This window comes from Lathyrus oleraceus, chromosome 2, assembly GCF_024323335.1.
Source record: "Lathyrus oleraceus cultivar Zhongwan6 chromosome 2, CAAS_Psat_ZW6_1.0, whole genome shotgun sequence".
In the NCBI taxonomy this organism is placed as follows: domain Eukaryota; kingdom Viridiplantae; phylum Streptophyta; class Magnoliopsida; order Fabales; family Fabaceae; genus Lathyrus; species Lathyrus oleraceus.
The window spans coordinates 345,023,688-345,039,239 of NC_066580.1; the positions used below are offsets into that span (position 1 = coordinate 345,023,688).

A 15,552-nucleotide genomic window follows, 5' to 3' on the forward strand; every position below is an offset into this window, starting at 1 on the left:
ATGTTACAAGAAGAAAATGCAAAGCAAGAGAAACTAGAGCGAGACCATGTGCAGCAAATAACAAATATGATCTCCAATTACATAAACAAGGATATGTCATCTCTATTGGAGAAAATCATCAAGAAGGAAATATCTTCAATTGGAACAACCATTACTCGTTCACTTAGTCAAAATATAGATAAAGCAATAACAACATCTGTTACGGAGTCATTCCAGAAGGGGGTGGGAGATAAAGCATTGAATCAACTAGAAAATACGGTTAGTTCAAAACTTGAAGCTACGGTGGCTAGGCAGATACAAGTACAATTTCAAACTACTGGCAAGTAGGTTCTTCAGGAAGCACTTAAGACTAGTGTGGAAGCTACATTAGTTCCTGCTTTTGAGAAGTCTTGCAAAACAATGTTTGAACAAATTGATGGTACATTTCAGAATGGACTTTTGAACCACACAACTGCTATTCAACAGCATTATGATTATACTCATTCTCCGCTAGCCATCACTTTGAAGGAAACAATTAATTAAGCATCATCGATCACTCAAGCTTTGAGCGGGCAATTGGCTGACGGCCAACGTAAACTGTTGGAAATGGCAGCTAACTCCAAAGTGGTTGCTGATCCTTTTGTAACACAAATCAACAACGACTTGCATGATATTACCGAGGATCCTACCAAGGAACTATCAAGGTTAATAAATGAGCAAAATTCGAGGAAGCATTTACTGGAGCCCTTCATAGAAGTGACGTTTCAATAGTTTCTTGGTTATGTTCTCAGGCTGGTTTAACTAGTATATTGACGATGACACCGATGCCATTAAGCCAAGGAGTACTTTTATCTCTTCTACAACAATTATCCTGCGGCATCAGCCAGCTTTCTCATGCTCCTGATAGACCGTCAATAATCAGAATGTAACACACCTGCCAATGCTTCAGACGCCGTCACCCACGTTCAAGTTGAAGTATTTGCTGCTACGGTACCACCTGAAACCAATGAAGAAGCATAAGTTTAAAATTCAAAACTCATAAAAGCAAGCTTGAAAAAATTAATCTTGAAAAAGACAGAGGGAACAAAAGTTGCTTCTTGATGATATGAGAAAATTGTCTCTTTGGTGTGACTCTTCTGGAGATGTACATGCTGAAAAGGAAAGCAACTCATGGATGATAATTGGTGGAAGATCTATGCTGGTCCAAGGATTGAAGAGAGAGCTATTAAGTGCACAAAAATCTAGAAAGGCAGCATCTGTAGCACTAAGGCTAGCTCTTCAAAAAGCTGCGCAGCTAAGGTTGGAAGAGAAGGAGAAGAACAAAAGTCCTTCATATGCTATGCGAATATCTCTGCAAATTAACAAAGTTGTTTGGAGCATGCTGGTTGATGGTAAATCCTTTGCTGAAGCCGAGATCAATGACATGATATATGACTTCGACCGGGATTACAAGGATGTCGGTGTTGCTCAGTTTAAGACGAAATATTTTGTTGTCAGAAACTGCCTGCCTAATGCCAAGTCTGATATGCTTTTGTCAGCATGGAATCCTCCATCCGAATGAAAAAAAGTGATGTTTCGTGTTGATGCACAACAAGGGGCTCCAAGAGATGGAAATTCTTCTTTTGAACTTTTCCAGAAGAAGAACAAGATTCCCAACGGAGGAAGAAAGTTTGGAAGGTTTCTACCACTGCTGGTGCAAGGCGTGTAAAGAAATCATCGCTCCTTGAAGCTTCTGCTCCAAGCAGTCACTCAATAAAAGAGACCAAGGCCTCATCTAAATCTGGCATATCTGCAATGCTATTTCCTGCAACAAGTCAGCTTCCTGTCCAAAACAGATCCAACATCAAATGGTCATACACAAGCATAAATGACAAACCAAAACCAAATCATGATCGAAAAGGGCTTTGTAATAATTGATGTTTTAATTGAAACTTTTACCAAATTTCACAGCTGGAACTAGATGGGCAATTGTTATGTCTTGTGGAGTTGGATTCTCAAACCAGTTTGAGGGAACAAATTTTGGTTTTGATACAATTTGTAAGGTGAGTTCCCAACTCATCAATAGTATCAGCACCAGACAGCCCTCCATTTTGCGATACCAAAGGTTTTGATAGCCGCTGTAGAAGCCACTCAATGTTGTGAAATCTGCAAGTGCAATTACAGAAAAAAAAGTGATTTGAAAAGAAGACTTGGCAGTGGACATCAAAGAGCTTCCTCCACACCGGCTAGCTGAAATAAGAAGATTAAGTTAAGACTACAAAAAGAAAGAGAACAACAACAAAATACAGTATCGCTTCAATTTCGCAGTTTCATAGTAATTCTCGCCGAAAAATCCAAACTTTCACCTCAAAACTTTTGTATACTCTTCTCAATTTCACACTTCCAGGAACGGCATGTGTCTCAGTTGCTTGGTACAGAATCTTTTGAATGCGTGTGCATCAATATTCCGAAGAGGCGAAGCACTTTCAACTTCTTCATCTCTTCACAGAACAACATCCGTGACATCTGCAACATCATTTGATAATTCTCTATCGGACATGTACCGTTCTCCTCCAAGGCCCTTACCATATGATGCAGAGCCTCTAAACTCAACAGACAAATGGAATGAATGTGCCCGAGAAGATGAATTGAAGATATACCGTTCTAAGTCTGCATCAAGAACTTTCATCAGCAAAATACACACCTGGAGTTGGGCTTGTTTACACGTCATCATCAGAAGAAGAGGATATCTGTCCAACTTGCCTTGAAGAATACACTAAAGAGAATCCCAAGATAATGACAAAATGCTCTCATCATTTTCACCTTAGCTGCATTTATGAGTGGATGGAGAGGAGTGACAACTGTCCAGTTTGTGGAAAGGAGATGGAATTCGATGAGACAATATACTCTTGATAATCTGGAGGTGAATAAAGGCAACATTTGAAGATAGTAGTCAGGCTGCAGTGAAAAGAAAAATCACTAAGAATCAGAGAGAATTTGAATTTGAAGTCAGCATTTTGGGAATAATTCAACACAAAAAAATACCGTGTATCCCGTGCTTGGGATGGATATACTGATCTAGAAACTATTAACACGCATCAAGTTCATTCAAGCACTTCTGAAAATGCCATGAATTTGTCTTCGAATGTTCATGGTTTGCCCAAAGTTCCGGTACCGGATACTGAGATCAAGCCAAATGATTTGCTTTCTCATAATGGTTTTGAACATGTCCATGCTGCAATACCCGCTCCATTGCTTGCTGAAGTAGTAGACAGGATGCCCATTTTGTATCAATAGTACACACACTCCATTTCTTCAAGTGTATCGAGAAATTTCACTACAGTAAAAAGAATCACAATAACTCAGTAAGGCAGCAAAGGTTCACAAGCAACAAAATAAAACATTTTTACAGAAGAAGTACAAGGTACATATTACCTTTTTCAGAATAAACACCAAAACAGGGTAGACAAACTGGCAGCACCAAAAGCACTTCCAAGTCCAACACCCCTTTAATCTTAGCGGCCAATTCAAAACCCTAGCAGTGGAACTATAAAAGGAGCGGATACTGTTCACAGAGGGGGGGAGAAGATTAGCGGCTACTGTTCAAGAGCTGAAAAACCCTAGTTTTTGGAGAAAGGGGCGGCTACTATTCAACGGCGAAAAACCCTAGAAAAGAGAGAAAGAAAACCAGAGAGCTTCAATCGCGATTGCAATTACCTGAAGCCGCCATTCCGGAACACGAAGGGAAGTGGAAGCAGTTCGAAGAACGACCAAACCGTTGTCGCATTCGCGGTTTCACAGGTTATTACCTTCCCCTTATGCTTGTTATGTTGTTTATCATAGTTGGATGTCGCTAGATTAAACTCCATTGCCGGTATTACCTTCGTCACCATTTGTGATTTTCAAAAATGAAAGAAGTTTTTGAGAGAAGGTGGATTTTTTTTAGAAAGAGATGAACACCACCGTTTCCATTCGTTTTTGTTTTTCTCCAGAGTTTTTATTATGATTGACCGGTAGTATTAGTAATGGTTTTATGGCTTGGAAACAATAATAGTGGCATTCACTTTACTCGCTGCACCTTCGTTTTTCCCACCTTGCTGTTTCCCAGATTTGGCTGACACCTAGCCATTAATGGAGATTTATTCTCCTATGTTCGTCACCCCCCCAAAACAGCCACGTGGCTAAAGTGGTGTCCCTGCTCTAGTACCACCTCACTTCGGGCCAAGCCGGAGCGGGTCTTCTGTAACCCAAGCCCAGACAGTCCAAGAGACTGTTGGGCTTATTTAGTTTATTTTATTTATTTATTTTTATTATTTTTATTTTTGGTTCTTGTTTATGTATTTGGTCGTTGGTAGCCTAACAGCAAACAAGTTGTGGCCAGGTGGAGATGGAGTTAGTTCATCTCTCCCTTAGTCCTGGATTCGATACCCATGTGTGTTATTTTGGTTCTTCAACATTCCGTTTTCTCAGTTTTTTTTAAATTCTCATGTTTATATTTTATTATGATTTCTCTTACACTCGTAGTTTCATTATCACTTAATAACACAAGTTTGGTTTCTTTTAATTTCATCATCCATTCAAAACCGCTTTAAAAAAATAAATCACCTAATTCTCGATTCAATGTCGAGTTCCCATTTCCATACCCTTGTAAGTCGATTGCTTTTAAGCATCGCCATCAACCTCACATGGCTTACTCTTGGGCCTTCTTACAATGAGCTCTTAAACAACATCAACTTAACTTTAAATAATTTCAAACCTCTGTACTTTGATTATTTTAATTTATTATTCAAGACATTTTCTAAATAAAACGTGAAGAAAAAGATTACCTGGATGTAATGTCCAGTCGTAATCCCGAATATTAGGCTCAAGCTGTAAGAGCTTGCAAGCCATAAATATTCGTCTTCCCTTCCACACTCTAATATTCAAATCGTTTTCTAATTAAAACGTGAAGAAAAAGATTATCCTGGATGGAATATCCAGTTATAATCCCGAATATTAGGCTCAACCTGTAAGAGCTTGTAAGCCATAAATATTCGTCTTCTCTCAAAAATAGTTATGAATATTTAAACCATTTTCTTAATAAAGTTGGAAGAAAAAGATTATCCTGGAGGGAATATCCAGTTATAATCCCGAATATTAGGCTCAAGCTGTAAGAGCTTGTAAGCCATGAATATTCGTCTTCTCTCCAAAACACCTGTAAATATCTCAAACCATCTTCTTAATAAAGTTGGAAGAAAAAGATTACCTGGAGGGAATATCCAGTCGTAATCCCGAATATTAGGCTCAAGCTGTAACAGCTTGCAAGCCATGAATATTCGTCTTCTCTCCAAAATACTCGTAAATATTCGAACTATTTTCTTAACAATATTGGAAAGAAACAGATTGCCTGGGTGGAATGTCCAGACGTAGTCCCGAGTACTAGACCCAAGCTGTAAGAGCTTGCAAGTCATAAGTGCTCATCTTTCAAACTCCAAAATACTTAATTCCTATCTTAACCTCTTTCAATAAAGATGGAAATGGAACATGGTGTATACCGTGCACTCCTGAGATTAAGATTCGAGGCGGATGCCTCGCCAATCTTAACTCTCGCCATCGTCTAAAATTGTCAATGCGGTTTCTTCAAACCCTTTCTCAATCAAACCTAAAAATACTTAATCTCTATTAAATACTTTTGCCAGTGAAGATGGAAATGGAACATGGTGTATACCGTGCACTCCTGAGGCTAGGATTCGAGATGTATATCTCGCTCATCCAAGTTCTTGCCATCACTCAAAATACATCCAACCAATCAAACTCTTCTTCGCTGCCGTGCGACTAATCAGAGAACCTTTTTCATAAACGAAAGACATATTGTCTTAAGGTGATGCAAACAATGTTTCGGCCACGATTGTTGAGCCGAGATAAGTGACGCTTTTCCGAATGTAGATTTATAAATCTGTTCGATGTGTGGTATGCGTCCACTCCTCATTTGTTTTGGGTAAAACTATGTTTCCGTCGATTAACACAATATAGCTTTCGCTAAAATCGACCAACAAACAAACATTTTTCTACCCAGAACTACGTAAGCCTTGATTTCTCTTTTGAGATACGTAGGAGCAGGATTTGTAAATCTTGTCAGGCCCACTAATAAAAAAACTTAGGTTTAGTCCTTCGTCAAAAATCCAAAAACATTCTCTTCTCATCCTTTCTTTCTTTCCCACCTAATAATTCGAAAAGCCTAATATTTCAACTAACACTAACGCACACAACTAACCTAATGGTTCCCATTGAGTACAATGGACGTGAGGGGTGCTAATATCTTCCCCTTGCGTAATCGACTCCCAAACCCTGATATTGGTTGCGATGACCATATCTTATCCTTTCTTTTAGGGGTTTTATCGATATTTTCCCTTTCCCATTTTTGGGAATAAATAAAGTTCGGTGGCGACTTTGTTCAGTCCATCATTACGAGCGTGCGATCGCGCTTCGCTTTGAAGTCGTATCCCCATTTTTTCGAGGTGCGACACATGTACTGCCAATTCCAAATTGAAAACAAGTTGCACAATAAAAATTGAACATCACCACATGAAATTTTATTTACCTGCCCATTGTTCTAGCTTCCAACTTCAATCCGAAAATTCATAAAACATCCTCAATATTTGACAAGTACTCAACTTGTATTTCATCTTACCTTAAATCACTAAATTGATAGGGTAGTCTCTCAATTAACATGCAAAATAGTGTATACTGAGTTTGATCATGTTATAATATAATTCTTCAAAGAAATAAAAACACACACAGTTGAGGATTTTTCGGTTGTATCTTGGCTTATGTTCAGGTAGGATATTTTTGGGAAAGTAGATTTAAACCTTTGGAGTTAGGTGTCTATTCTCCTTCTTTTATTATACCACTCTACTCCTTATTTCTGTTACTAGAGATATTGCTACTTTGGTCTTCGATATGCATTTTCCATTCTTTTTATCTTTTTTTAGTTCCTTTTTCCAACTTCTTATTTTCTCAAAATTTTGAATTTTTCACCATTTTTCTCTAGTATCCCAACCCCAAACTTTAAACATTGCTGACTTCCAAGAGCAATCTCAAACTTATTATTTTTCATACCACTTAAGAACTTAAACATTTCTATCTAACTCCAAAGAAATGGTGTAAGGATAAAATCTTTCAAGTTATATGGCTAAGAAATAAGGCTAAGTCACAGAAAGAAAGGTCGAGCTCAAAGTGGTTCACAATGGATATATCATATTACTACATGGTGGTTAAAAGGCTTAGAGTTCAAAGCAAACAACTACCTCAGTATATGTCAACCAAACCAGACAAATTTAATTGAAAATATTTCAAACCTGATAAAACAATAACACATGGATATACTCAATAAAATGAATAGTAAAAAATTGAATTTATTTGGATCAAATATTACTAGTTGAGGTATCTGAAGATTGAGTACAAGTCCCTTGTTCAATGCTTTTCTGATGATCAAGTTTCCTTAGATGGTACTCTTGGTTCATTTGTTCAATGCTTTAAGTACAACTTTTTTAAATCTAAAGGAAATAACAACTACAAACTTGTTCATGAAAGACAAACATAGATTGTAATTTAAAAGAATGCTCGAGTGGCTAATTATTTTTGATTGAACTTCACTACTAACATAAAGTAACTTTTGCAAAAACAAAAAACAAAAAACAAAATTGATTATAATAGATGGATTGGCTCCCATGAATCGCTCGTTTTGTGTCATTAGCTTGACGGTCCATGCCTAAGGTATGTCAGACGTAAGGTGTAACACCTTGTTTTTTTATTAGATATTTTATTATATTTTAATTGTTTGAATTATGAATTTTGATGATTTATTTTATGACTGGATGTTGGCGGAGTATGTGCCTTGAGTTAGGGGTATGGAGGGATGATTGAAGTAAGTAGAATAATTTAGAATTGTTTTGATAATTAAAAATAATTTTTTTATATTTTTATTATATTAATTAGTGAAGATAGAATAATTGTGCCAAATATGAGAAATTGAGAAAGTTAGTGGGAAGAAGGAATATGAGATAATTAAGTTTGGGTCAAGTTGGTGATTTGGAAAAGTTTACCCTAAAAATAAGGAATATAAGAAACCTAGGTTTAGGGAGATTTTCACAGTAAGTGACATTTGAGAAAAATGATAAAAGAGACAATAGGAAAGGTGATCAAGAGAAGGGAGTGAAGATTTCAATTCAGAATTTTTGCAAGGAATTCAGGTAAGGGTGGGAACTTGTTCCAATAGTAATGGGTATGGTAGAAGGGTAGAATGGAGAAATCTTTAACCTCCTTAGGGCTGAGTGTTTTAATTCATAATTTTGAATTTGGATGCTATTATGGTTGTTATATGATGATTATATGATAGATTCGTGTCCCTTATGTGTGTGTATTTTTCTGTTTTTATGATTGAACATATATCCACCATTATTGCAATTTCGAAGGTTTTAGGCATAATCTTAAAAATATGATTAAATGATTTAATTGTGTTAAAAATGTAAATTAACTTTATATAATTAGAGTATTGCATGGGCTGTAATTTTTTGAGTGTTTTTTTTACGGAATTGAAATCGGAGGCCCGAAAGCCTCCAACGATGAAAAATAGAGAAAATTCTACATTCTGTCCGTTACGATCGCGCTCAGTGCGGGAGCCTTTTTTATGTTTTTCGGTCGAAATCGTTTCGATCCTAATGTTTGATCTGTAAGTCCAAATCGAGTGTCGTTGAAGAGTTGGATATCTGAAATAGACCGCTATAACTTTGTTTCAGGGATAAAATAATTTTGGTGATTATTTAATTGACGTTTTTGGGGTTGAAAAAGATGAAAATTGTGTTGAAAATTTTAGAAAACAACAACTTTTTAGTAACGCCTTTGTGCACGGTTTTGATCATAACTTTCAACTCGTGAATCATTTTTGGTTGGGGTTTAAAGCATTAGATATTTGACTCTAAGAGATATAATATGATGGTGATAAGTGAATTGATTGAGTATTATTCCTATGCCTATTGTCTTGGTGATATTTTTGTTCATACGTTTGGTTAAGGAATTATTGACATATCCCGACGATTTTGGTCATAACTTTTATTTCGTAAGTCCGATTTTGATGGTGTTTGAAGCGTTAGAAAGTTAACAATCAGACCTATAGCATGGAAGTGATTGTTGAGATGTTTTAATAATATTCACATGCCTATTGTGTTAATAAATGTATTAGTTTATATGTTTGATTGATGAATCATTGCATTGTTGTAATATCATTGTGTGACAATTATGTTGTTGTGTCGATGATGTTAAGATGTTGATGAGTTTCTGCTGTTTGTTGATATTATTCATGTGGTAACATGAACTAGTTGTTGCATGATGAATGGTATGATACATAAATAATGAGATGTGTATGGGGATCCTTTAGGTGAACCTTGTTGTGTTAATGTATGTTATTTGAGAGTCATACATCTTGGTGTACGGGCTTCGGTCCAATTTTGGTGAGCCTCGATTCTATGGTGATGGATAGGGTGCGAGTATCTAATTCTTATTATGAGGGATTAGTGAAGTGTTACCTATATTGATGGTAATGAGTTTTGGTGAGCCCTGATCCCATTATGATGGATCGAGTGCGAGTAGCTAATTCCTATTATGGGGGATTAGTGAAGTGTTACCTATGGTGATGGTAACGATTTTGGTGTGCTCAGGTTCCAAGAGGGAATCGATCTTATGGTGGGGATCATGGAGTGATATGAACCTGAGTGTTCATATTTGGTACCACATGCATGTCGAGTCGATGTTGAGTATATTGCATAAGTGTTGCATTTGTATTGGTTGTTATTGATGTGTTGTTGAATGAGATGTTGTTGCATATGATGTTACTGATAATTGAGATGTGGTTTTGTATGATGTTGATGATAATTGAGAAGTTACCGCGTATGATGTTGATTATGATTTGGATGTAAGAATGTGATATATTGTTGTGCATGATTGTGTAGATGTTGTACTTTATTCTTTATTCTATATCGTTATTATTGAAATGAATTCTCACCCCTTCTATTTGAATGTTGCCTTTACATGGGCATCATGCAGATACTCAAGAGTAGTATTGCTGAAGTAAGTGAAAGGTAGCTCTTGGATGACTTCTTTATTTTATCGCTTTTACTAGTGGTACCGTGCTCTGATCATGTAACATCGGGTTGGGTTAAACACTTATTTTATTCCTTAGGTCTAATTATGTTGAAATCATAAGACTAATTTTGTTGTTGAGAATTCTTAAGATGTTGAGTTGATTGATTAGAACTCTCTTATTTTGTTATTACAATTGAAGTTGAGACTAGATGTTATTACTTGCTTTATCTTCCATAATTGTGAGGATAATTCCATTACGATGATACTTTAAAATGGAAGTGAGTATGCAGTTACAAGTTATGAATGTCTTATTTTGTGAATATATAATACCGATTATATGTGACGGGTGTCGTGTAAACATCCCAGGTATGATTCAGATAAGTGAGATGTCGTGTAAGCATCCTTATTACAAATGTGTGTATTGAAATTTACTGTTGAAACCCATTTTACGGAGCATGTCATGTGTGTTATGAATGTCTGACACCCTACATGATTTTATTTTATATTTAGTTTACGTGATATATTATGTGTGGGGTTTAGGGTGTTACATTAGTGGTCATTAAAAAGGAAAAACACATTTATTATCTATTATCGGTCATTAATTCAAACTCAGACAAATACAAAAAAAATACTAACTTCATAATAATTATTAATAACTTTAATATATATTATTTTTATAAACCTTATAGAATAATTTATATATTTCTTTTTTTAATGTTTTCATCTATTTCATCATTAATTTTATAGTGTTACATTTTAAAAACATTTGGCGAGTGCAAGAGCTGAATAGACCTCAAGAAGGGCAACAATCATATGTTGCCTCCATGGAGGTATCACCTCGCTCCAATGGCCTTTCTCTCGCCCAAATGTGGGAAATCGTGGGAGATGATGTTCCTTGGGCATAGAAAAGTAAAGGTCAGTAGATGGTCTACGTCTTCCTAGAAAATAGGGATTCAACGGTCATCCCTTGACTAGGTAGGCAATGTTCCTTCCCCATAAACCTTAGGTACAAAGGCCTCTATAAATACTTCTCCCATAAAGGGGAAGGGAAATATCATATCTTACATATAATATCCTAAGCATAACGCTTCACACAGAGCCTATCACCTTATGTGAGCAGGTCCTTTTAAACCATCGTAAAATCACCATACAAGACTTTTCGCTATCGTGGACAAGCCCTAACCACCCTAAATTTTTATAAACCTAATAAGACCTATGATTATCCATACAATTGTAGGGGTAACATGCACACGTGTAATTTTTTACTAGTACAATGACGCCCCGATAAAACTATCTTGAGCTAATTAATTCCTTCCATCTTCCCTTCAATGATGGCCCATAAAACTCTACGCTCAACTAAAAACACCGTAGTTAGCGGTTTCGTTGGGGTGGTAGTTCCAACTCATCCTAAAGGAAATGCACGAGGCGAATGCTTGTGGAAAATGTGCCGTCTCATGATTTGCATAGGAGGGAACAAGGGGAAAGAGAGTTTAATTTCAACTTTCTGATAGGGACGCCATCAGAGTTAAGCCTCATGATAAGAATCCTTTTGTCATCACTGTACAACACAACAATTGGGATATCAAGCGAGTCTTGGCAGATCCTAGGAGCTCTGCTGATATCTTATTCTGGGATGCCTTCCAAAAACTTTAACTTAATCCAAAGGGTGTGAAAGTGTTCACTAACTCGTTAATAGGATTATCGGTCAAACGGGTACATGTAAGGGGCCATGTGACCCTAGAAACAACATGTGGCGAGGGAGAAAACGCCATGGAGATAAACGTCAGCTACATTATTGTGGATGCCTTGTCGCCCTATAATATCATCATAGGTCTACTCGTCATCAATGCACCAAGGGAGATTATTTCCACCTTGTACTTAGTAATGAAGTGTTTGCTACCTGGAGGGCGAGTCAGTACAATTCGAGGAGACCAACAGATCACTTAAGAAAACTATAAGAATAGCCTGGGGATAGAGAGGGAAAATCTCACCCTTGTGGCCTCCCCCTCTCTAAAGTTCAAAATACACACCTTGATTGTTTGGATCCCAAGTTCGGTGTGGATAGTGAAAGGCTCACGCCCACAGAGGACTGTAAGGAGGACAAAATAGTTCCTTCATCCCAGTAGATGAAAAAGATAGAGACTTCACTTATCAGGGAAGAAAAACATGATCTAGTCAACCGACTCATTAAAAATGTTGACTTGTTTGACTGGCCCCCCTTTGTTTTTGTATCTGACAAGTCTTGAAGTACAACTTGCCTCAAAAGTCTTAAGTAAATATACATTGTAAAAGCATAATGCAATTCTTGGGAAGTATACGATAAATGACACACACACACACACACTCAAACAAACAAACACACACACACACACACACACACATACACACACACACACACACACACACACACACACACACACACACACCCCACACCCACATACACACACGCGCGCATACACACACACACACTACACACACACACACACACACACAAACAAACAAACATACACACACATACACACACACATCATTTGTAAACAAAATTTTCTCAATAAAATATTTCTAAAAATACCTTGAGCATAAATCAGTTAGAAGTAAGGGATCTCCAGTTGGTCAATCTAGACCTTTTGACAAAGTAGAGATGAAGGTTTCTTACAGATGCATCATGTTTTTTGAGCGATATTCTTGTAGCTAGATGTGGAGCTTCAATTATTTTCTCTCTTTTGGGGATGGGGCTTCGATAATTTTATGTTATTCTTCCTCTTAGTAGAAACATGTGTCTCATCTTGAGTAAAACAAATATCTCCATTTAGTTTGTAGACGGTATCCTTTGGAGATAATGATAGGGAGTTCAAACTTCCTTTTTAGAAGGACTGTAAGTTCTCTAGTATGTTCTCTAGTTCTCTTCAAGTAAATTGGTTGGTGGGTGAGATTGGTTTGGTAGTTAATGGAGACTTGGTTTGGGATCTTAGATGAAGGATATTCTTTTTTCTTAGGAAAATACATATGTGGGAGAACCTTTTCACTCTACTTTGAGATGTCACTCTTTCTCTAGAAATAGATTAGTAGATGTGGAAGTGTTTTATAAAGGATTCTTTCTTAATTACATGTGTTTACCATGTTCAACGAGTTAGATTTATCTCTACTTTAGCTACTCTTTGGACCGAGAGCTTGACCCTCCCTTATATTAGGGATAGTTAGGCTTCTTATAATATTTTGGTCTTCTTTTAGCGACAACATTTCCAAGAAAAGCTCCCTTCAAGAGATAAATTGGCTAAAAGAGGGGTGATTAATGACCCTAGTAAAATATCTTAATTATTTTGTGGGGTCTTGGCTGTGTCAGTTTCCCACATTTTTGTTACTTGTAAACTTGCCATGTTTGCGTGGTATATGTTATTTTAGTAGTTATGGTAGCGTATAGTTATTCCTAATGATCATAGAGTTCTCTTTAGTCTTTTATTTCTAAAGGGAGCATGTTTAAGGATATGAGAAGTTTTCTTATGATTTTCCTGTTTGTAGTTTGGTCTATTTGGAAAGTCCATAGTTATTTCATCTTTAAGGAGTTATAAAACAACAAAAGAGGTGATGGAGAAGAGTATTTTTCCTTGGAAGCAAGGACGGAGGCAGGTTATTCAAAGGGTGGGCATATGCCTCCATTATAATAATTTTATTAGTATATAATATTAAAAATGAAATATATAATTTTAATAAAATACTCTCTCCGTTTCTTTTTAAGTATTAAATTTTTATGTTTTACCCATATCAAAAATACTAATCATTATTGTTATTTTTCACAAAATAATTCTTCTTTTACCTATACCCTTAATTATTTATTACATTCATTTTACTTTTTTTCACTCTCTATAATAATTATCTAAGGATAATTTTGACAAAAGAGCAATTAATACTATCTTGAACTTTGCAAGTGATAATTAAAAATAAATATTTTTTTTACAAAAAAGTGACACTTATAACAGAACGGAAGAAATAATAAGTACTCAACTTTTCCTTTCAATTCCTATTAGTTATTTTTGATTTTTTTTAAGCACAAACAAATCACTTACTCTTCCTCTTTGATATTGATTTATTTTTTATTGTTGATATTCTAAAAGATTTTTTTTAAAACATTTTAATCTTTATGAATGTATTATTTATTTTATTATTATAATAAAAGATAAAATATTTTGTTATCTTATTCAACTTGAGATTGTACTAATATTTGAAATTGTTGTGTTTGTATCTATATTTTATAGTATAAATATGAATCATTTTTTAATATGATTTTAATTGTGTTATTTCTTTTTCATTTTTAGTAATAAGCAATAAATATTTTGTTAAAAAGAAAATCCATAGAGGAATTATAGACTCTTAATCCTCAAAACAGTTGATGAACATAGAAGTTTTAAATTGGGGTCATTTATGAAGAAAAAAATCGAGTTTGAATTGAAAAAACTTGTAATGTTTCTGATTTAAGGCAAAGAAAAAGTTAATATATCTTTCAAGTGATTGAGATGAAATTAAAATATATTATTTATAAAATGGTTATTGACCTCACTGCTTAAAATTTCTAGTTCTGTCCCTGCCGGAAAGTAGTTTCTTAGAAGATAAGGGGTGAACCCTTGAACTTTCTCTGATTCACTTAAGAGTTCTATTATCTGCCTTCATCGTAGTGGATTTAGTATTTGTCTTGATTTTTGAGTTAGGTTGTTGGTTGTGATTTCTGTGTTTTTTTAATAGATTTTGATTTGCTGCTAGTGGGACTAGTAGTATGAGATCTATTATAGAAGTTGATTTTTGTTGTTTGGACCTTTATTTACAAGACTCCTTGGCCAATAGTGTCTGTTGGGATGTGTTGTTTGTTGTTGTTTTTATACTTTCTTTGATAGTACTTTTGACACTACTTGTGATTTGTGACTAACTCTTATATACTTTGGTGATTTTCACCCATATTATATATTATTTTACCGTTCAAAAGAAATATATGTACATACAAATTTAAAAATTAATTCTTTTAATGTTAAATAAATATTTATAAATAAAATATAAAACACGAAAAGAAATTTACAAGTCAAATATCATACATATTAATAATTTTTAACCAATATTAATATATTTTTTTTGGTCAAATGGTGGTTTTATTATTCTTAAAAAAATATAATAATATAATGTTACTTTGAATTATAATAAAATTTATACCTTTTTATAGACAAAAATCCGATTTAATCATATCAAAATGTCTATTTATATATATTATATCTTAAAATATCAATTTATTTGGTAAATTGTGATTTGGTGCATCTTAAAAATATTACTTTTTTTTACCTAAATTTTATATTGTCAGTGTATGTAGACAAAATTAAATTTTCATAAATTGACCAAATATCATTTTAAAATATTTAAATAAATACAATTATTTTTACAAAAAGGTAAAAAGAGCTAAAAGTCTTATAAATGCTTAACTGTATACAGACTACA

At 35.0% G+C, this 15,552-nt stretch overlaps 2 pseudogenes; both read left to right on the top strand.

Moving 5' to 3' along the window:
* Window positions 1-908, top strand: LOC127123197 (enhancer of mRNA-decapping protein 4-like; annotated as a pseudogene).
* A 641-nt stretch (window positions 909-1,549) lies between these two features.
* Window positions 1,550-2,871, top strand: LOC127123198 (E3 ubiquitin-protein ligase At3g02290-like; annotated as a pseudogene).
* Window positions 2,872-15,552: the final 12,681 nt, after the last annotated feature.